Source organism: Euprymna scolopes, chromosome 18 (genome assembly GCF_053919585.1).
Source record: "Euprymna scolopes isolate OS-2025 chromosome 18, ASM5391958v1, whole genome shotgun sequence".
Classification (NCBI taxonomy): Eukaryota; Metazoa; Mollusca; class Cephalopoda; order Sepiida; family Sepiolidae; genus Euprymna; species Euprymna scolopes.
The window spans coordinates 133,479,304-133,503,197 of NC_136499.1; the positions used below are offsets into that span (position 1 = coordinate 133,479,304).

Genomic DNA, 23,894 nt, shown 5'->3' on the forward strand with positions numbered 1-23,894 from the left:
GACGTGGCTGAATAATGACTTGCTGCCAATATATATATATATATATATATATATATATATATATATATATATATGTGTGGGGGGGGGCAGCATATTTTGTTTTCGGCATATTTCTTTTTATACCACATAGAAAAAATCAGCAACATAACGTCTTATACCCCTTGAATTTTTGTTTTCTCTTGGAATAAATACTATCGTTAGAATTCAAAATATTAGACAGTGAAATGTGCATTTCTTCATATTTATTTACTGTTTATTTTTTTCTTTTATATGTGTATATGCATTATGCGGGTCTTTGCATATTTTTAGGTATTTAAGCCTGACGTGGAATCTTTTCATTGGCTATACCTTTTCGTCCTTCATCTTTTTCTTCCTCCCCCGTGTATGCACATCGCTTTCATTACATTGATGAAGACTGAAGGATCGGTCGAAAATATGTACATGTAAAAAAGTTTTTTTTTAATTTCTTTATTATATTTTGTATTCCTGCACGTCATCAATAGAAAAGGAATAAAGAAAGCTTGAAAACTGCATAAAATCATTTTTTAGTCCTTCATTGGAAAATTATTTTGTCAGTAAGTCATTAAATCTCTTGCAATTGTTTAATCAAGTTAATTTCTCGAACTCACAATAGTTTTAAGTTTTCAGGGATAATCAGATGTTTACGATAAAAAATGTTTTGAAGATTTATATATATGCACTATTGTTGTATAGAAAAAAGTCAATGTTATTTAATGAAATATGCTCAAGAAAGAAATTGCTGCCTATATATATATATATATATATATATATATATATATATATGTGTGTGTGTGTGTGTGTGTGTGTGTGTATATATATAAGCACTATTATGTTGCTGATTTTTTCAATGTGGTATAAAAAGAAACATGCTGAAGACAAAATATGCTGTCTACATACACAGACACATATATGTGTGCACTGTCATTTTGATGATTATTCTTTGAGGCAAAGACAGAAAGCTACAGAGTATTATCTCAACTAGATGTTATCATTCGATTTAGTAAGCATTTTCATTTCAGATATTATTTCTTGAACTGTGTGAAACTGTTTTAAACAATTTATATAATCTTTTAAATAGAAAAAGTCTAGTTTATATTATGAAACATGCTTCAGAAAATAATGATGTTATTTCGTATTTTATCATTCGATTAAGCAAACATTCGCACTTAAAATCTGATTTCTAATGTGAGTGCAGCAGGCGAATGTGTCTTCTTAAATTCGAACTGTGTGAAAATGCTGAGCCACAAACTTCACAAGAATATGGTTTCGCTCCAGAATGTGTTCGCATGTGTGTTTTCAGTGAAAAATTATTGGAAAATTCAGATCCACAAACGCCACAAGAAAATCCTCGTTCGCCCGTGTGTTTGGCCATGTGAACTTTTAGTTGTTGACCCCATGAAAATGAAGATCCACAAATTTTACACAAATATGGTTTCTCTCCAGTATGTGTTCGTATGTGGCCTTGAAGTTGATCATTGCGTGAAAATGCGGCTTCACAAATCTGACATGGATATGGTTTCTCTCTTGTATGTGTTCTCATATGACGTTTTAGCTCATCCGTTCGTGAGAAGGCAGCTTCACAGATTTTACAAGAATATGGTTTCTCACCTGTATGTGTTCGTACATGCTTTTGTAAATTACACTTTTGTGAAAATTTAGATTCGCAAACATGGCATGAATATGGTTTTGCTTCATTCATGTTTGCACTCATGTTAACGTTAAATCATGTAATCTAACTGGTTTGGAATAATGTATATATTAATACTGTGGTAGCTTATAATTCTATCATTCTTTGATATGTGTAGTTTTCTATTCATTTTCAAAGAGGATTTCTCAGAACATATCTAATTACTCTTCAATCGGTTTCCACACTTTTTGCAGAACATTTCAAAAAGATGTAGATTCACAAACATGGCACGAATATCGTCTTGTTTCATTCATGTTTGCACTCATTATATGTATATCCATTCATGTAAATGTTAAAGTGTCATTAAAAAAGCTTATTCTTTTCTTTCTGTTGTCATGTGGCCTTTAAAATGTAAATTTAGTGATATGCCTATCCATTTTATAATTCTGTCAGTCCTTTGCTATGTGTTGTTTTCTCTTTATTTTCAAAAAGGATTTCTCAGAACATGTATAATTACTCTTCAAGTGGTTTCCACATTTTTTACAGAACATTTTCAAAAAATGTAGATTAACAAACATGACATGAATATGGTTTCGTTTCGTTCATGTTTGCACTCTTGTTAATGTTAAAGTATCAATCACTAAGAAATCGATTCTTTTCTTTCTACTAACATGTAACTTTTAAAATGTAAATTTAGTGATTTGCATATCCATTAACTTTATAACTCGATCAGCCTTTTGCTGTGTAAATTTCTATTTTGTTTCAAACAAGATTTCTTAGAGCATATATAAAAACCATTCAAACGGTTTCCACATTTTTTACAGAACTTTTCAAATGATTTTGATGTATTGCAGATAAATACAGCCACACTTATGTAAATTTGTCATCATTCTTTGCCGATTTGGAAAATCATCATTTACTATAAGAGTTGAAATCTGTAAATAAAAAAAATAAAAATTACATTTACAAAAATACAAATATTTTCAATTATTTGCCCTCTTTTATATTTAAAATGAAAAGTATAAAAAGTTGCTTTTGTTTTTCACCGTTATTTCCTTTCTGAATCGTATATGTTTTATGTTTGAGAATATATAATAAAAATGAAGACTAAGTATATGACAGGCAGGTTCTTATCTCACATGTTATGAAAATATAAAATTTGTCTTTTTTTCTTTCGATGTAGCTCTGTGAAAATAGAGTTTCATAAATATGACATGAATTTGGTTTTCAGTTTAATGTTAAATTGTCATACACTGTAAAATGCAAATTCTAATATTTACATTTTCTCTGCTCTTCAAATATGAATTCAAGCAAATTTAATTACTCTAATTTACAAGTAAATATTTTTTTGTTTTATTTACAAGTAAATAAATTTTTGTTTTATGTCAGTATTTCTTTATTGATTCTTGCAAATGATTTCTCAGAAAAAATAGATTTACTCTTCAAAAAGAAAAATCAATTTCTTTCCATAAAAAATTATAACATTTATGTAAAACAGATAAAGAATTTAATTATTATTTTCTAAATTGTAAAATCATCATTTTTGTAAAAGATGCAATCTGTAAATAAACATCGATGAGATATTAGAAATATAAGTGGTTTTATTTTGTTTGCCTTTTTATACTATTGTAATGAAACAAGGTAAAAAGCTTACTTTTGCTTTTTATATTATTATTTTATATCCTGATTAAATATCTAATAGATGACTATAATTAATGCTAAACATAGTACACTTTGATATAAATAAAAACAAAATAAATGTAAACATGTATGTATCAAAATGTCTTTTTATCATATAAAATATTACAATTTTTTTGTAGAATCTCAATTAACCATACAGTTTACACACTAACATTTGAAATGCAAATGTACAAATAAAAATAATTATGGTACTTTGACTTTCTTTACTAAATACTAAAAACTGTCATGAATTAAATACCGTTTTAGAAATTATTAGGATTTTTATATAAAATTTACCTAATGTTTTCCATCAATAGAATTTAATTTCTGTAGAAACTACAAAATGTATTTAGTTTAAAATTAATTGTAGGGCGGTATCGTTAGTTCTTACACTAAAAAGATTAGGTGATTTTTAACAATTCCTAACAAAGAAAAGGGGGGGGGAGTCAATAAATAACAGTTACCAAAGTCAAGAAAACTTATTTTTCCACTCATCTGCTGACACCATTTATTTCATTTTTTTTTTTTTACACGGTGATCACAACTTATCAAGGCCCGGAAGCCACTCAGGGATAAGGGTTATTGCAAGTACATTACGTTAGTGTGGAGATTTGATGAAGTGTTTAATTAAGAGGGCGGTTCATTAGGAATTTGTTAACATTGGACTTGAAGACATCCAAGTTGTAGTCCGGAGGGAAGCAGGCAGATGGAACAGAGTTCCACAGGTGTGCAGTTCTAAGAAAGAAGCTTTGTTCATGAAATCCGCGTTTTGATTTAGGCACAGATATAGAGTGGGGAAAGTTTTTGACAGTGGATTCAGCTAGACAGGTGTTTTTCATAAAAGATTGGCGAGGGGGGGGCAGAGATCTGAGTTCAGACGAGCACCTGCCATGGAAATAACGATAAAACAAGGATAGGCTCGCAACGTCTCTTCTGTGGGAGAGAGGTTGCAGGGTAGAGAAAAGGGCATCCCCCACTAAGCCACAAAGTCTATTTTGTACTCTGTCAAGGCATGATAGGCTGTTTTTGGCAGCTCCTGCCCAGATATGGCAACAGTATTCCATCCTTGGACGTACTTGGCTTTTATATAGATAGAGAATTGCATCAGTAGTGAGATATCTTCTGGAGCGGTAGAAGGATCCCACCATCTTTCCAGCGACCTTGGCAACAGACTTGGTGTACGTGTTCCATTTCAGATCAGGAGTAAAGGTCAAACCCAGAAGCTTGTCAAAACACGGGGTCTCACCCAGACGAGAGCCATCCATCACAATTGATGCCAGCTGGAGATCAGAGCGTTGATGATGTAAGGATAGGAGTTTGGTTTTGGATGCATTAAAGGTAACCAGCCACATCTTCCCCCACTGAACCACGCGCTCGAGATCAGAGGAGAGAGAATCCGAGAGAACTTTGTCATTTACAGCCTTTGATGTGTTGCCGTAGATGGTTGTGTCATCAGCATAGATATCAACGAATGATTTAAGTATGTGTTTAGGGAGGTCATTGATGTAGATCAGGAAGAGAGTTGGGCCCAGGATTGACCCCTGAGGGACTCCAGCATTTATATTGCAGGCCTCCGATTTTTGTCCATCTACCACTACTCTTATGAGCCTATCGGAGAGAAATGATTTAATGATTGAGAAAACATTTCCAGTTATACCGTAGCTGGAAATTTTGTGAAGTAGACCCTTATGCCATACCTTGTTGAAGGCGTTTGATATGTCAAGAGCAATTGGCCTGGAAAGGAAGCCTTTGTCAAGAGATTCACTAATCCTGTGGGATATAACCGTAAGCACATCTGCAGTAGATCTTGCAGAGCGGAAACCATATTGTGTGTCACTAAGAAGGTTATTCCTGCTGAGGTGGTTGACTATTTCTCTATTTAATATGGATGCCAGCAATTTACTGATAACACACAGGAGACGTATTGGTCTGTACTGAGAGGGAGATGACTTATCACCTGAATTCTTAAATACAGGGCAAACTGATGAGGTCTTCCAGCGGGTCGGAAAGCACTTCTCCTTAAGAAAGCGCTTAAATAGTTTTGTAAGTATGGGAGCAAGTTCTGATTGAAACTTTTTTAACACTATAATTGGGATGCCATCAGGGCCAGTTGCTTTACTGGAATCTAGGTTTTTTATTAGCTTGGCGACCTCATGCACGGATATTTGTATGTTACCTAGCTTGTTCTGTGTTACAGGACGAAATATGGGGAGTTGATGGCCTTCTTCGCATAGGGTAGAATTAGCTGCAAAGTTCTTTGCAAATAGTTTGGCCTTGTCTGACGCTGACGAGATGACCTCTGGTCCATTGATAATGGTTGGGATAGAACACACACTTCTGTTCAGGATCCTATTTGTTATTTGCCAAAACTGGTGGGATCCAAGCCGCTGATCAGCTACCTTGGATTTAACAGACTGGGCATATAGCTCTCTTGCATTTTTTATTACTCTTTTACAGTGGTTGCTGGCAGACCTGAAAGCAGCTTTAGTCTCAGTGCATCTATTACGTTGGTAGCTATGGAAAAAGTGATTTCTGTGCGCGATAGCAGCAGCACATTCTGGGGAGAACCATGGCTGGCTGTTAGGTTTTTGTTGGAATTTTTCAGATGGTATGAATTGGTCTATGCCTACAATTAACCATTCGGTCAGATCTGATACTATAGAGGACACTTCCTTTTTAAACATGGAGTGCAGAGGTAAATCAGATATGAATGTACGGAATCTATCCAATTCATATATGGTGTCACAAAGCAGGTGCTCAAATGAGTGGGTTTACCAATAATTTTGTGTTTTGTCTTCAAGTATCCTCGTTTACATTCTTTCTTGTCTTGATGACGGAGAACAATTCAAAAATATTAAAAATCTTTTGTTCAATCATTATTCAAGTGAAATATAACAGTAAAAGTCTTACCTTTGGCTTGAAATATTATGAAAAAGACATATATAGATATGGATATTCAGAAAAAATTCATATTTTAAGTAGAAAATTAACTTTTAGTTTAATATGGAATCCGTTAATTGACAGAATATCCTTTAATATTAATTTTCAATGTTGTAAAATGTAACCTGAAAAAAGTAATATTTAAATTATTCTTCTTTATTTAAAAAAACGATCTATTTTTAATTCCTAAAATCTTAACTAAATACTGAAACTTATTTTACTAAACCTGGAAACGTATTTTTAATTCAAATTTTTGTATGGACTTATAAACTAAACATCACATTTTTATTTATTATTAACAGAATGTAAAACATGCCATGCACTAAGAAATTTAATTAACTCCTAAGTCATAATTGTTTAAGTTACATGTTTTAGAAATTATATTGCTGTTCTGACAAAAAAACCTAGTAACGCCGCTACGATTATAATCAGCAGAGTGCAGATAGATTGCTCTGTTATTGGTTTATTGGTCTTCCGTAGAAAAAATTATTCACATTTGATTTGTAGGTATATTTTTTATTATTCACCATTCAAAAACAGCATTGATTAAAATTTTCTTTGTTAATTATCAATAGTAAGATTGTCTGCTTATTCAGAAGTTTTAAGACCGAATCTTTCATATTTTTTTGCAAATCATGAAAAATTCAATCTGTAAAAACTATTCGGAAAGCACTTGAAATTATACAGGTAAAAACTCTCAAATATAAAATAATAAATAATTTTTGAAAATTCGTAAAACGTAATAATTTTAATAAATTTTCCAATTTTAATAAATTTTCTGAAAAATCGATAACAATCGACAATGTTTGTGACTCCAAATTAAATATATTTTATTTTATCAATCCAGTATACTTTAATATGGAAAAGAACTAAGACGTGAATTCATCCCACTTCCAGAAATTTTGATGAAATCGCTCAAGTGAGGAGGGGAGCAACGTGAGAAATTTTTGTATATTATTTTATTTCAGTTGCTGTGTATTTCAGGATTTTATATTTAAAAAAGTCTGTAAAATATTGACGAAATTGATCAATTCTTCAGCTTCTGGGAGAATTTTAAAAATCGTGTTGTTTTCATTGTTTATGTCAAAAATCAAAATATGTATATTTATCCCATTTTTAGTCGCGTGCATGCGACTTATAAGTCACTCGATCAGTCAGTCGGTCAGTCTGTCCGTCCGTAACACTTTTGTGCTTGGCCTTTTTAGTTAAGATCAAAGGTCTGTTATTCATAGATGCTGTTCTTAGCTTTTTAAGCTTTTTTTGCCTTTTGTCCAAGATCAAAGCGTAGTATCTGTTCTTACTACATTCTGTACTTATTGTGATATAAAGTGAGGGATCACTTTTCTGTATTAATTAAATATAAAATGATCACCCACTTTACAACCAGTCAGTCTCAAAGCCATTCAAGTTGTTTTTGAAGGAGTCCAGTTGCTTTTTAAGCATTTAAGTCATTCCTAAGGTCATTCAATTCATCCTTAAGTTCATTAAAGTCATTCTAAGTCATTTAGTTTTTATTTATTTAAGTCATTTCAACCCATTTTTCGGTCATTTTAGTTTATCTTTAAGAATTTCATGTCAATCCTACATTCACACATTCATTCATTACACGAGAGCATGCGACTTGTTATCTTTTTGTGTAGATTTTGAAAATTCACTGGTTTTATGAAGAGTCAAAAAGGAAAAACATGGGCTTTTTTTAGAATCTTTCTTCTTGAAAATATTGCAAAAATTACAATGAATTAATTTTATTTTACAAGTTTTTACTGTTATGTGCTATGGGAATCGCCTTTATTAGTGTCATACCTAGTTAACATATATACACAGAGTATATATATATATTTTTTTTAAATAATTTCTGACGAAGACACTTCACAGAACGTCTGAAATGCGTAAAAACGATTTCAATGATTTAAAAACATTATTACAATGAAAAACCAAGACACGGAATAATGAAATAATGTTAAAAAAATACACATTGTTGGTGACTACGCCCTTATTTAAATATATATATATATGACTTTGACTGTGACATATAGATGTTTGAGGTCCAGGTTTTGGACCTGTTCATCGTTCCAAGGGAAAAATTTCCTAGACAACTTTGTGGCATGTGTGGCACAGAAACACAGGAATTTGCACTTCCATTTAGGAGGATGGACAATATAAACTCGGCAGCAATCTCCAATGGGCGTCAAGTCTGCTTTTGAATGCATTTACCGTTTGTGCTTGTACAACTGCATCTGGGAAATCATTCCATGTGTTGACAATCCTCTGTGAGAAGGTCCCTTTGCGGACATCTAGCCTACAGCGTTTTTTACGATTTTGAGGTTGTTCCTCCTGGTTGTGCTGTTTTTGGCGATCTAAAAAGACGGTTTTCTTGAATCATAGATCCCATTGATGTACTTGGAGAGATCGATCATGTCACTACGGTTTCTTCGATGCTCAAGAGTGGGCAGTATCAGGGTTCTCAATCTTTCAGAATATGGCTTGCCCTTCAGTGATGCCAGCAGATTGGTTGCTCGGTGCTGAACATCTTCCAGATCACTGCATAAGGTCTTATGGTGTGGCTGCCAGACAGAGTGGCCATACTCCAAGATAGGATACACAAGGCTCTTGTAGAGTTGCACAAAGACTGTATTCGAGAGGAAGTCAAAAGTGCGGCGAATGATCCCAACAACTTTGTTTGCTTTTGTGATAGATTTAGCTACATGTTCCTTGGAACTCAGTTTGTTGTCGATGTAGACACCTAGGTCTTTCTCATGATCATGCTCTTCCAGTGTTATCACTTTAAGCGAGTTGTCTTTCAATGTGTATTTAGCCACTGATCTCCTGCTCCCTAGTTTTAGAATGCTGCATTTCTGTGGGTGAAAACGGAACAACCAGTCCTGTGACCAGTTCTACAAGTTATCTAGGTCAGCCTGTAGTTATAGGTTAGCCTATATATATATATATATATATATATATATATATATATATATATATATATATATATATATAGGTATGGCCATAATAAAGACAAAATTTCGACCCCCATAACAAATAACAGTAAAACTTGTAAAATTGAATCATTATAATTTTTTCAGTATTCTTAAGAAGAAAGATTCTAAAAAAAATCTCATATTTTTTATTTCACTCTCTGTAAAATCGGTGAATTTAATTTTATTTTTCATGATTGAATTTTTCAAGGTTCATGACAAAAAATGTAGAAAATTCAGTCTTTAAACTTATGAATAAACAGACAATCTTACTGTTAATAATTTATTTTTTTTAATCGATGCCATTTTTGATTAGTGAATAATTAAAAAATTTATCTGAAAATCGAACATGAATAATTTTTCTATGGAAGGCTAATGACGCAATAATCTATGCGTCAGAACAAAAATATAATTTTCTTTTGTCAGAACAAAAATGTATTTTCTAAACCAATTAACTGAAATAATTATTAAGAGTTACCGAAATTTCTTTGTGTATGGCATGTTTAATTAGGGTGATAAAAAGGTTCTTGTGGAATTTTAAACTTTGATGTCAAATTATGTATTTTCAAATAACTTTTTGTAATAATACCTTTACTTTATATCATTTTAAAAAGCGTTTTTGCTTTATCTAATCGTTTAAATTACAATCGTTTTAAAACAATTAAAAAAGCAAATCCAAACAATTTTCTTATTTTAAATCAAATTAGGCCCAACAGCTACTGAAACACTTCACGATATCAATGAACATTTGGCCCAGGAACTACTACTGAACGCACAGCACAGTGGTGGTTTAAGAAATTTTGTGATGGCGATGTGTCTTGAAGGTGATGAGTGCAGTGGTCAGCCATCAGATGTTGATAACGATCAATTAAGAACTTTAGTCAAAGCTAATCCATGCACAACTGTTTCAGAACTTGCTTGTGAAATAGACGTAACATATACACAAATGTCTAACCACTTGAGAGAGATTAGAAAGGAAAATACTTGATAAATGGGTATCTCACAGATTGAACGACAATCAAAAGAAACACTGAATGAAGCGTTATTTCCCCTTTTTTTGACACAATAAGAATGACCTGTTTCTCATTCAGGTTGTGACTTGCGATGAAAAGTAAGTTCTTTACAACAACCAGTGATGCTTACCTTAGTGGTTAGATGCCAACAAAGCTCCACAATATTTCCCGAAGCCAGAGTTGCACCAAAAGGTCATAATGACTGTTTGGTAGTCTCCGACCAGTCTTATCCATTACAGTTTTTTGAATACATATGAAACCATTACAGCAGCGAAGTACTATCAACAAATGAATGAGATGCATTAGAAACTTCCAAGACAACATCACCCAGCATTAGTCAATAGAAAAGGCCCAATTCTCATGCTCGACAATGCCCATCTGCATATTGCTAAACCAACCCTGCAGAAGTTGAATGAATTGGGCTATGGAACCCTGCCTCATCTGCCACTCTACATACCTCTTACCTACTGACTATCATTTTTCAAGCAACTCGACAACTTTCTGTGTGAGAAATGCTTAAAAAATCTAAGCAATATCGCAAACGCCTTCCATTGTCAACAGAACGTAAGATTTTTATGTTACTGGCATAAATACACTTGTTTTGTTTTGCAAAACGTATGCCGATTCTGATGGTGCTTATTTTGATGAATAAATTTTTGTTTGAACTGAGATATGTTCATTCGAATTTAAAAGTTAGAAGTTGCAAGGACTTTCTTGTCAACCTGATGCAATCTGTTAATATTAAATAAAAATGTGACTTTAGTAAGTCCATACAAAAATTTTGATTTGAAAATAAGTTTCCAAAAGTTAATTTAAGGATTTAATTAAGATTTAAAGAAACTCAGTTTTAGGAATTAAAAATTGATATTTCCTAAAATAAAGATGATTTAATAAAAATATTACTTTTTGGGGGCTACAAACTATGATATTGAAAATAAATAATAAAGGAAATTCTGTCAGTTAATGGCCTCCATATTAAACTGGAAGTTATTTCTTTTATGTGTTTTCTGTGAAAATATGAATTTTTATGTATATCCATATCTATATATGTTTTTTATTTTTTATAATATTTCTAGCCAAAGGTAAGACTTTGCCTGTTATATTCCATGTGAATAATGATTGAGCAAAAATCTTTAAAAAGACATAATATATATTTATACTTTTTTCTTATATTTTTAATGTTTTATAAGACATGTTTTTCGTATATCTGCAACGCCATGTTAATTTCTCACTTTTTAATGTTTTGGTTATTTTTTTACGTTCAAATCCAATTTCATCCCTTTTATTCAGTGTAACCCTGAACCTTCCTTTTCAATATAGAGTAACAATTACGATGAATTAATTTCATTTTATTAGTTTTTACTTGTATTTTTGTCAAAAATTAATGTCATATACACACACACACACACATATATATATATATAAGTGCATGTGCATATATTTATTTTCACCACCAATATTTTCAGATTGTTTACATGCAATCGCCTAAAAATGTAAAATCTAACTTGCTTGAATTAGCATGAATAACACAAAAATATATATAGCTATTATTATGATATTTCCTATTCAATATCATCCACATATACCATCAGCATGATAAGCAACTGGATACAAATAAATACTATTTATATGAAAACGTTGAACTTTGTATAAATATTACAAAGACTAGATTGCTTTTCGATTTTAGGTATTACTACGGTTTATCACCGAAAAGTGAGTGTGAGAAATTCTACAATTATAAGCAGGCCCCTCATTGGCTGATTGGATACCCACTGTCTTTGTTTAGATGAATCAGATTGGTCGAGATTTTAACCGCCAGGCAATAGGCTTGGTGGGCTTTTGAATGCCTTTTCTTTTTTCAGTCAGTTCCAGACAAGTAGCCAGAGAAGGAACTTGAACCCAACTCTCTCTGGATATGAGGCATTTAGACACCTCTATCCTTCGTCTCCTTGAGACTTTATTTAAAGCCTAAATGATTAGGCTAAGTTATTATTATATATGATTCCCAGAGACTTTTTAAGGTCATTAATGACTTTTTCTTCAAATGAACATTCCTTATGAACTTCTGTGATGTCGACTCTAGTCGAGAATTAAATCTTTCATCAGAAGGTATCATACCAACCCTTTCAAACGACAGTAATCCGATCTCTGAACAGTGCTGAACCCGAATTCCAGTTTCTGCTGAAGATAAAGGACTATTTCCTTTCGAGGTGTTACAAACTCTATTCAGAGGACAACTAGCCATTTCCTTTTTTGCAACAAAAAAACGATAAAGTCTGTGTCAAATTTTAGAGGTATGCTTTATGATAATTGTTAATTTTTTGCCACTGTCTGGGAGCAAAAGCAGGTGAGAAGAAATATCTCACACTGTTTTTATTTTATAAAAGGAATTATTTTAAACTTGTACTTTATTGCTAAATATTTGTTAAAATTTACTGTTTAAATGAAGGATAACCTTTCACATTTCTGATTAAGCTAGCTTTAAATGCTAGATATTTCAGAATAATTAAATCTTTGATATGTTTATTCATATTTGATCACGTAATTGTTAAAAAAAAACTTTTGTCATTATTCATATAAATTGTCGTAATTGTTAAAAAACAAACTTTCTGTGATTACGTTAAATTTAACATTTAATGCCACAAAGGGTTTTGTATCTTATAAAATTTATTTAGATTGTTTGCTTTACCTTTGAGAGTCTTCCTTAATGAAGATTTAAATTAATTCATCCGCATTTAATATTGCCTCATCTACTTGAAGTGAGTTTAAAATTTTCTTTTTTTTCTTTCTATCAAAAAATAAAAATAAATAATAATAATTCACATTTTAGTATATCTGAATGTTTTTTTGTAGTTCAAAGGACATAAGACTCCCTTTGATTGTTAAACGTAGTATGGTCATTTTTTTTTTCTTTTGCCGGTATTTATTTTTTTATTTTCTTCTTATAAGTTGGAAGGGTTAATGTTATTCACAGCAATTAACATTCACAATTCTTTAATATAAACGGCTTTATCAAGCCTTATTTTGTTTTTAAGAAGATTTTTTTTCACCTGTTATTTGATTTTTCTGCTTCAAGTGGCCAAATTATGGCTTTAAAGGACCTGGTCTCTCAGATCGAAGCTAAGAAATTTCGTATTACCAGCACATTAGATTGGTTGATTGAAAATGCTACTGGACGGGCCTCTCTCAAATCGAGTTGAGATGTAGCTGAGAAGAATCTAGTTTAAAACAACCTATTGCTACTCAACTGATGAGAATGGAATTGGACTGTCTTCATCCAATAAATTCGAAGCTTCCTCAGGAGTTTTGAGTTCTGTTCGACCAACATGAGGAAGGCTAAGAAGCTGGTTTTATTAAAATCAAAATTAATGGGCAAGGCATTCAACTTTGTTCCTAATTTAGGCATAACTCCTAATAATTATAACCAAGCATAGCATGTTTAAAGGGGAGATTCCTAAATCCTTTGTTAATTAAAAATCAAATTTTCAAGGAAATTATTCCTCAGCCAGAACGTATTACACTATTAAAAGACCTCCAGGTCTTCCTTGAACGTGCCAAACTGGACTTACGCAAAATGGATAAACTCTTTTGTACAGACTTCCTTTTGGATAATTCAACGTCTGGGGAATGATAACCCATATCTTGTTTGTGAAATTCCCAAACAGTGTATGAAGAGAAATAATGAACAAGACAAATGAACCTTTCCTTCTCTTTCTTCTATAATGTCAACATTTTGGAAATTTTGATGGCAGCGCCATTAGACATAACAAGACAGGAAAATAGCCCACCAAAAATGTTGGCTTCTTTGAAACCAAGGTCCAATATGGCAGCTAGTTCCTACTCCAAACCTATTAACGTAAAGAAGGGTACCTTCAGAACACTCTCTAATAATGGCGAAATTAAGAAAATTTGTAAATTATGCAAGGTTACAGATCACTCTGTTAAGGACTGTCCCAAATATCAGAACGTTGATGCTAAATTTCAAAGAACTAAGGAACTTAAGTGTCTTATTGGTTACTCTGAAATTAATTGCAAGTGCATTAAGGGATTTCCATACTCTTGCATTGTTTGTGGACTAAGAACTACTATTCTATTATATGCTCTAAGAATCTCAAATCTGTTGTGAAACGTACCTCTTTAACGGGACAGGAACACTGCATTTTTAAATTTAAAATCTCAACGAGGGCAAAGGGCAACTCTGTATACTTCTACTGACTATTAGATACAAGTATTCAGAGGTCATTCTTTTCACAGGCAGTTTTAAATCAATTAAGTCCTGAGAAATAATTAAATCCAGGGACGGTTGATATGCTAGTAAAGACTCTTATTGGGTCTAATTCTTTGAAACTTCAGGAACTTGAAGTCTCTTTTAAATTGGGGTTTCAAAGACCCTTTCTATTTTCTGTTCTATCTGCTAATGACCTGAAGCTGAATTTTCATGTGGACAGGTTCAACAAAATCATGTAAAAATTGACTAATGAGGGTTTTCATCTTTGTCCAGGACACACAAAATTACATGACTTTGCTATTCATGGAATAATGAGTCTGGGTCTAATTCAACAGATAAATAACCTTTGTTTAATCAAATGTTAAGGAGATATTGTACGGAAGATTTCCAAGTACATAATTCTCTTCAGTGAAGGGTCCAAATTTTTAAATTTTAATTCAAATGTTAAGGAAGAGTTACCGGCCTTTTGTAAGTGTTAAATGCTCTCCCTACATGCAATTCTTATTTGATTAATAGTGTACTGAATCCTACTGTAACTTATGAGGATACACTTCAACCATTCTTTAATAAATCTTCTATCGAGCATGGAATCAAGGTTTTTCTCTTTAGATTCCATTGGAACTGATGAGAACAATACGTTGTTTTCCTATGACGAAGAGAAGATAAATAAATTTAAAAAATCTATTGTCCTCAGAGATGGTAAATATTATATTGATCTGCTATGAGACTCTGAGAAACTTTCTAAAGTAGAGTCTAATTATGTGCCCTCTCTGTGAATAATGCAGAGGATGGAAGAGTCCTTAAATGATAAGGGTCTGTATGATGACTATTTGCAAGTTTTCAGAGAATATGAAGATGGTGGAAAAATTGAATTCTTCTTGGTTCCACCCAAAACATACAAGAATTACATCTGGATCCCCAACAGACCTGTTATTAAGGAGGGTCTGGGGGTAAAAATGAAAATCCACACTGTCTTTGGCTGTTCGTTAAAACGTTGGGGGGAGGGAGGTATTTCAATCAATGATGTCTCTTACTCTGATGTCAATTTAACAGCTCAACTATTGGACCTATTACTAGACTTCAAAGAGAAAAATTATGTTCTTTTGGGCTATTTGCGTAAGGCTTTTCTACAGATTCACCTGAAATCTATTCAAGACAAAAAGAGATTTTGTTTTTTACTTATAGTAGACGATAAATTGTACACCTTCAGATACAATACTATTATTTTTTACTTTAATGACAGTCCTTTTATTGAGTTTTATACACAAATTTCATGCTGAAAAATATAAGGCTAATTTGGCTTCTTATATAATTTCCAACAAGTTCTATTTTGACAATTTGGTCACCACTAGTTGTGACCATGATTACTTACTTTACGTTTATAGCAATGTCTGTGTCAGGTTAATTAAAGCAAGGTTTGAGCTTCGTTCCTGCAACTCCAATTGCGTGAACTTGCAATTTGAAATGTTGGAAGATGATTCCACTACATCTCCACTTCCCACCCATGAAAAAGTGTTAGGTATCGATATTCCCCTCAACAACATTCTTTTAAACTTACTCCCACAGCTTTAGATGTTAATGTCAAAACTAAACATGGGGATTTATCTCAGATTTTAAGTGCATACAACCCATTATCATTACTTCTTCCTGTCACTATTCAGGGGAAGATTTTTGTTAGTCAATTGTGGAAGAACAATTCATCATGGGATCAGTAGATCCCTGAAAGTTTTCTTACTTTGTGGCAAATACATGCCAAAGAATTAAATAATTTATGAGACTTTGAGTTTCCCAAATCTGTGTTACTGGAGGACTCCCCGGTTGAAATCATTTATTTCTGTGATGCATCTAAGCATGCCTACAAATTTTCTATTATATACAAAATAAGGCACTCAATGTTCCTTGATGTTCACAAAGGCAAAAGTGGCTCCCATCAAATTCCCACCTTGGAATTGATGGCTATATATCTGGCCCTTAAAATTATTCCTCACGTATTTGAGACCCTAATGTCTATCTATATCTATGCCATTTTCCTATCATGGGTTTTAAATGGGAAGGGTTCCAAATAAAAAAAAATATTTTGTGGAAAATCACATATCAGATATAAATAAATCCTTGGAGAAGATTAACCTCAAATTTGGAGAACTCCCTAAACTCAAGTATGTGCCTTTGCCAAAAAATCTAATGGATCTATTAACTAGAGATATTACTACCTCTAAGTTTGCACAAGTATTCAATTTTGGGGTATATGGACAAGATTGGCTAAACCAACATAGCATCAGCTGACCCATTTCTCCCTTACCTTATGGACAACAACAGATGAAATCAGCTGGGATGAGAACTGTTTACCTTTCAAAATATCTGATTTCTCTACATTATCTAAGGCAATTAATGTCTTAGAAAAGGTTTTAAGATTTAGCGATAAGTTACAACACCGAAGCCCTGACACCTATAAAAGAGCCAAATTGTTGCTCTTTACTCGCATGCAAAATGAAGTTTTTCCCTTTGAATTAGAATATATAAAACAACATTCAAATATGGTTGAACCTCTAAGAGTATTGGCCCTTGGCTTGTTCTTAGATAAGAATGGTCTGATGCAGACCAGTGGACGCATTCAGAACTCCAATATTCTTCCCTTCAAAGTAAAATTCTCTATTCTGTTAGAAAAAATCATCACCTGACCAAACGAGTCATTAAAGAATTACACTTAATTTGCTGCCATATGGGAAAAAATTCAAGTCTAAGAAAGTTAAGGTAATCCGGATTTTGGATCCCTCAGAGGAGACAAGCAGTGAAGACATTTCTCACCAGTTGCATTACATGAAAGAGAATCAATTCGTTACCCTGCAAGGCTCCCTCCAGATCTCAATTGCCTTCTCATAGGATAAATTTTGTCCACCCCTTCAAACAGGTGGGTGTGGATTTTACAGGGCAGTTTTTTGTTAAATACAATGAACAAGACGTAAAAATGTATGTCCTGTTGTTTTTATGAGGTTACATGCTATCCATCTAGTTAGTCTTTATCAGGTTCACCAAATTTGGTGTATCTTCACGTGTGTATTCCAATGATAACAAGTCATTCTTAGCATCGGGCATCATATTATCAGACGTACTCATCTCTGACGAATTTAAGGAACATTTCAAGTCTACTTCTATTAATCACCTTACTATTCCCCTTTATTCTGCTTGACAGGGGGGGGGGGGCATGAGAAAGGCTGATTAAAACGGTTAAACAATGTTCAATAAAACTGATGGGTAGGAGGAAGGTCGGTTATTTCAAATTCCTAATCGCCCTTTCAGATATGCGAAAGGCTGTAAATGATAGGCCGCTCACGTTTATTTCATCATCAGATAGAGGTCCTGACATTCTGACCCCCAACCACTTTCTGCAAATGGGCTATCATCCCTGCTTGCTAATCAAAAATTAATTACAGTTCTGAGGAAATGTGTCCAGATCCTCCTAATAGAACTACACATTCCCTTGAACTAAAGGGCTAATTTATTAACTATGTAGACGTATTTGACATAATGAGTACTTGTTGTTTTTTAGAGAAGTTGATGCCAACATAAGGGATGACTTCCCTCTGAAGGTGTCTGTAGATGAGATTGTGCTCATTAAATTGCCAAATAAGTCTCGACCCTTCTGAGGCCTAGGCAAATATTTAGATTAATCATTGGTAATAACGATAAAGTTCGCTCAACCTGGGTATTAAGAGAAGAGTGTGAACAAATCCATTCACTAAAGCATCTTTTTACCTTGGAAGTAAAGGGTGATTCTGCAGAATTTATGGAAGAAGAGGGCCCTTCTTCTGCCGTACTTGTTCGGTCGCTAATGATGGATTAGCCCCTGTGGTATGATGTGGAAATTAATATAATTTACATTGAGTAAGGTTAAATCAGCAGAACATCGTGGGGGAGTGGGTTTGTCTGAATTGTGGGGATAAAATATCACAATAAATTCTTATATTCCTTAATTATATTTGTAAATAACAAATCTAGACAAACTAGATTTATTGTATATAAATTCATTTAACAGCAGACACACATATTTAAATTCAATAATGATTATTAACTGTATTAAAGTTAAGTCACTAGGGACAACCTTTGTTATCTGTCACTTATTGACAGTTTTAAATTACCTCATATTATAATTAGAAAAAGTAATGAATAATCATTATTTTTTCCTCCTTTCCTTGACAGTGTGTGAGAAATTCTACAATTATAAGCAGGCTCCTTATTGGCTGATTGGCCACCCACTGTCTTTGTTTAGATGAATCAGATTGGTCAAGATTTTAACTGCCAGGTGGGCTTTTGAATGCCTTTTCTTTTTTCAGGTAGTTCCAGAGAAGTAGCCAAAGAAGGAACATGGAACTCAACTCTCTCTGGATATGAGGCATTTGGCTGCTTCTACACATTGTCTCCTTGAGACGTTATTTAAAGCCTAAATGATTAGGCTAAGTTATTATTATATATGTTTCCCAGAGAATGACTTTTTCTTCAAATGAACATTCCTTATGAACTTCTGTGATATCGACTCTAGTTGAGAATTAAATCTTTCATCAGAAAGCATCATACCAACCCCTTCAAACGGCTGTAATTAATCTGATCTTCAAACAGTGCTGAACCCGAATTCCAACTCCTGCTTAAGATAAAGGACTATTACCTTTTGAGGTGTTACCAGCTCTATTCAGAGGCAAACTAGGCATTTCCTTTTTTGCAATGAAGGTGTGTCAAATTTTAGAGGTATGTTTTGTTGTAATTGTTGTTAACTTTTTGCCACTGTCTTGGAGCAAAAGCAGGTAAGAAAAAATATCTCACAAAAGACGCGCTTTTGGAGGGAGCACCTGTCATTAGAATCCGAGGGAGAAATCAGTATTTTAAACTATGACCGAAGTATAAAATAAATAAGAAAAATATTGGTGAATGTGCTCGGGGGGACCACTCGAAGATTTACCTTTAAGAAATTGATTATGGGGAGGTTGAAAATTAGAAAATGCCTTTTAGAATAAACAACCTCCTAACCTCCCCTTGTTAAGAACGGATTTCAGAATAAACATACCTCAAGGGCAACCTCCAAGTGGAGGTTGGACAACCAGTGCACACTGACACAAAATTTAAACTAGACATTAATTACTTCCGAAAAAAAAACTATGAAAAAGGTAAATAAATATGGTTTCCGTTCTGCTAGATCTACAGCAGATGTCCTTACAGTTATATCGCATAGGATTAGCAAATCTCTCGACGGTGGCAATCTTTCTAGGGCAATTGCTCTTGACATATCTAAAGCCTTTGATAGGGTATGGCATAAAGGTTTACTTCATAAGATCGCTAGCTATGGTATAGCTGGAAAAGTCTTCTCAATTATTAAATCATTTCTTTCTGATAGATTCATAAGAGTAGTAGTTGAGGGGCAAAAATCAGAAGCTCACAATATTAATGCCGGTGTCCCTCAGGGATCCATCCTGGGCCCAACTCTTTTCCTGATCTACATTAATGATCTTCCAAATCATATCCTTACATCATTTGTAGACATTTATGCTGACGACACTACCATTTATGGTACCACATCTAAGACAGTAAACGAGCAAGTTCTCTCCAATTCTCTCTCCTCTGATCTTGAGCACGTAGTACAATGGGGAAAGGAGTGGCTGGTTACTTTTAATGCATCTAAAACCAAGCTTCTCTCTTTACATCATCAACATTCTAATCCACATTTGTCATCAATTGAAATGAATGGCTCTCGTCTTCAGGAGGCCTCAAGTTTTGACAAGCTTCTGGGCTTGACCATTACTCCTGATCTTAAATGGAACACGTATATCAAATCTGTTGCCAAGGCCGCTGGAAAAATGGTGGGATCTTTTTATCGATCCAGTAGATATCTCACTGCTGATGCTATTCTCTATCTATATAAGAGCCAGGTACGTCCAAGGATGGAATACTGTTGCCACATCTGGGCAGGAGCTGCTAGAAAGAACTTGTCCTGCCTTGATAGAGTTCAAAATAGACTTCGTAGCCTCGTAGGAGATGTCCTTTTCTCCTCCTTGCAACCTCTATCTCACAGAAGAGATGTTGCGAGTTTGTCTCTGATGTATCGTTATTTTCATGGAAAGTGTTCAACTGAGCTTCAATCTATGGTCCCCCCTCGCCAAACTTTCACAAGAAACACTCGTCTAGCTGTAAACACTATCAATAATTTCCCCCACTCTTTATCTGTGCCTAAACCTAAACGTAGATTCCATGAACAAAGCTTCTTTCTTAGAACTGCACGCCTGTGGAATTGTCTTCCGTTTTCCTGCTTTCCGGCTGACTACAATATGGTTTTGTTCAAGTCTAAAGTAAATAAGTTCTTGATGAGCCGTTCCATATAAGTTATTAAATTTACCAAATTTTCATTACTAATGATTACTATATTGACCAACTTCTACTGTACACTCTTTAACCCTTATCCTTGAGTGGCCTCTGGGCCTTGATAATGTGGTGATGCCTTTGTAAAAAAAAAAAAAAAAAAAAAAAAAAAAAAAAAATTAAAAATGTTTCAATTTAATGAAAACGGGAAAGTTTTTCATGAAACATTATATATATAGATATTATTATTATTATTATTATTATTATTATTATTATTATTAAAAACAGAAAATGAAAAGGACATATTCATAATTGTTAACTGGATTTTTGTTTGTTTTTTAACAGGAAATTTTGTCACTTCTGCGGCTGTTGCCATTTGAAAATCAAAATATTTATTGTATAAAAATCTATCAAAATAAAATTGTAGACATTTATTGATAAGTCCCCGTAAGAAAATATAATTTTAATAAAACAATTTTGTAATTAAAGGAACATTGGATTTTTATAAAATAGTTGGGTTTTTTTAACAAATAATTAATTGTAAAGCAACATTGAAGGGTTAACAACAAATTAATAATTTAGAATACTGATTTCTCCCACTGATTTTGACGACAAGTACCCGAAAAAAAAAATGACGTCTCCGTTTTCGCCGATAAACTGTAGTAGTAAAGTAAAGTACCGATTTAATAATGAATAGAAAAGTTTGTGTGTTTTTTTTATTTGTTTTTTGTTTTTTTGTTTGTTTTTGTTTCTTTTCACGTAAATTAATATTGACATTTTTCCCTAGAGAAGTTGGGATACTTGTGTATGTTTCCGCGCTGAAATAATACGTTGTTATTTAAAAACCTATTCTAAACATGGAGATGGGGGAGGGTGTTTTGTCACTGTTCTGCAGTCTGCACTTTCACTTAACAATGTAATAAACAAAAATATCGTAAAAATTGAATTCAACTTGAAAATATTATTTTTAAAAATATAGCGCAGTAACAGACATGCGCAGGCGCAGAAATTAGTTACGTCTCACAAGGAAAACTTTTAAAAAAATAATAATAACAGAAAAATAAATAAACTTATCAAAAATTATACCTACTTGTATACAGGTATCTTTCGTATTAATTGTCCGATTTGAAAAAAAGTAAATAAAAGATTAAACATAGGTTTAAAGGAGTCGACCTGAAAATTGAAGATGGCGACCAGAAAAGTAATTCCGCAGAAAACTATAAAGCTAAAAAATAAATAAATAAATAAAAATAGCCACATTTAAAAAAAAAAGTACCGGCCTTTTCCGAATTAAAAATCAATTTATTTTAATTTTATTTATTTCAATATCTGGTGCTTATTCAGATTGGCACTTGTCACGATAAACAAAAATAACGTAAAACTTCCACCGTGTAGCGACTTATCACGGAATGAAGATGGTCAATCAATCACGAAAATTGATCAAATAGCTTTTAATTAAAGAAAATCCAATTTTACGCTTTTTAGCGGTAACTTCTTGTCAGAGCCATTTGGTAATCTCAATTTTTGTTTTAAACTTTTATAAACTGTATATAAATGTTGTTGGAATCTGTAATTTTTTTTTTTTTTTTTTTTTTTACAAGGCAGTCACCACTTATCAAGGCCCGGAAGCCACTCGGGGATAAGGGTTATTGCATGTACAGTACGTTAGTGTTTGAGATTTGATAAAGTGTCTTACTTAAGGGGGCGGTTCATCAGGAATTTATTTACATTGGACTTGAAGACATCCAAGTTGTAGTCAGGTGGGAAACAGGCAACCGAAACAGAGTTCCACAGGCGTGCACTTCTAAGAAAGAAGCTTTGTTCATGGAATCTACGTTTTGATTTTGGCACTGATAAGGAGTGGAGAAATTTTTTGACAGTGGTTTCAGCTAGGCGGATGTTTATTGTGAAAGATTGGCGAGAGGGGACCAGAGATTGGAGTTCAGACGAGCACCTGCCATGGTGGTAACGATAAAACAAAGACATGCTCGCAACGTCTCTCGTGTGGGAGATAGGTTGCAGGGAAGAGAAAAGGGCATCACCCACTAGGCCACAAAGTCTTTTTTGTACTCTGTCAAGGCAGGATAGGCTGTTTTTAGCAGCTCCTGCCCAGATGTGGCAGCAGTACTCCATCCGTGGATGTTCTTGGATTTTATATAGATAGAGAATTGCATCTAGGGTGAGATATCTTCTGGAGCGGTAGAAGGATCCTACCATTTTTCCAGCGACCTTGGCAACTGACTTGATGTACATGTTTCATTCTTGTATGGAAGTTATTGTTTTTCCTTATCGTGAATGATGAAAATTTGCTTTTCATAAATAATAAAAAAAAAGATACTTGTACAGTTAATTCAAGACATTAAAAAGAAAATATCGTAGGCATCCATTCTGGACTGAAGATCTCCGAAAAAAAAATTCACTTAATTTGATTGAGTATTTTTTTTTTTTTTTTTTTTTTTACAGCGGAAAAACATGTTTATATGACAGTACGTTGAAGGCAGAGGTTGAAACACAATTACAGGAGACGAAACCAGACATATTCTTTCTAAGTGAAACTGGCACAGGCCAACCACTTCTCTAGACGAATTCATAATGAAAGGATACTCCAACTTAACATCTAAATCTGACCCCCAAGATCGCCATGGGCATGGAATATGTGCCTACATCAAAGATGGCTTTCCATGTGATAGGGATATCTCCAGAGAAGACCCTAATTTACTTTATATGTGCTTCCGGGTTGCACTAGCTTACACCACTGCATTTATATTTGCCCTCTATCGACCCCACAACAGTGGGGTTACTATCTTTAAGAGCACATCTGAGAAAATTGACCACATCCTGTCTGCTCATCCTTCGGCTAACATTCACATATGCGCCGCATGCGGTGACTTCAATGTCCATAATGTGGAATGGCTGACCCACTCAAATAAAACCGATGACGAGGGGAGGTTTTGTCATGATTTTGCCATTGCCTATGACCTCACTCAGACTGTTCACGAACCCACCCATGTGCTCGATACACCTGGTCAATATGCATTCTTTCTAGACCTTTTCCTCACAACTTCCCCTGA

The 23,894-nt window shown here is 33.5% G+C and overlaps 1 long non-coding RNA gene across 1 annotated transcript; it reads right to left on the reverse strand.

Moving 5' to 3' along the window:
- Positions 1–1,917: 1,917 nt before the first annotated feature.
- On the reverse strand, positions 1,918–22,025 carry LOC145297843 (uncharacterized). The gene is made up of 2 exons (XR_013870340.1): positions 21,914–22,025; positions 1,918–2,583 (listed from the first exon to the last, which is right to left on the reverse strand). It is a non-coding gene; the product is annotated as an uncharacterized LOC145297843 (long non-coding RNA).
- Positions 22,026–23,894: the final 1,869 nt, after the last annotated feature.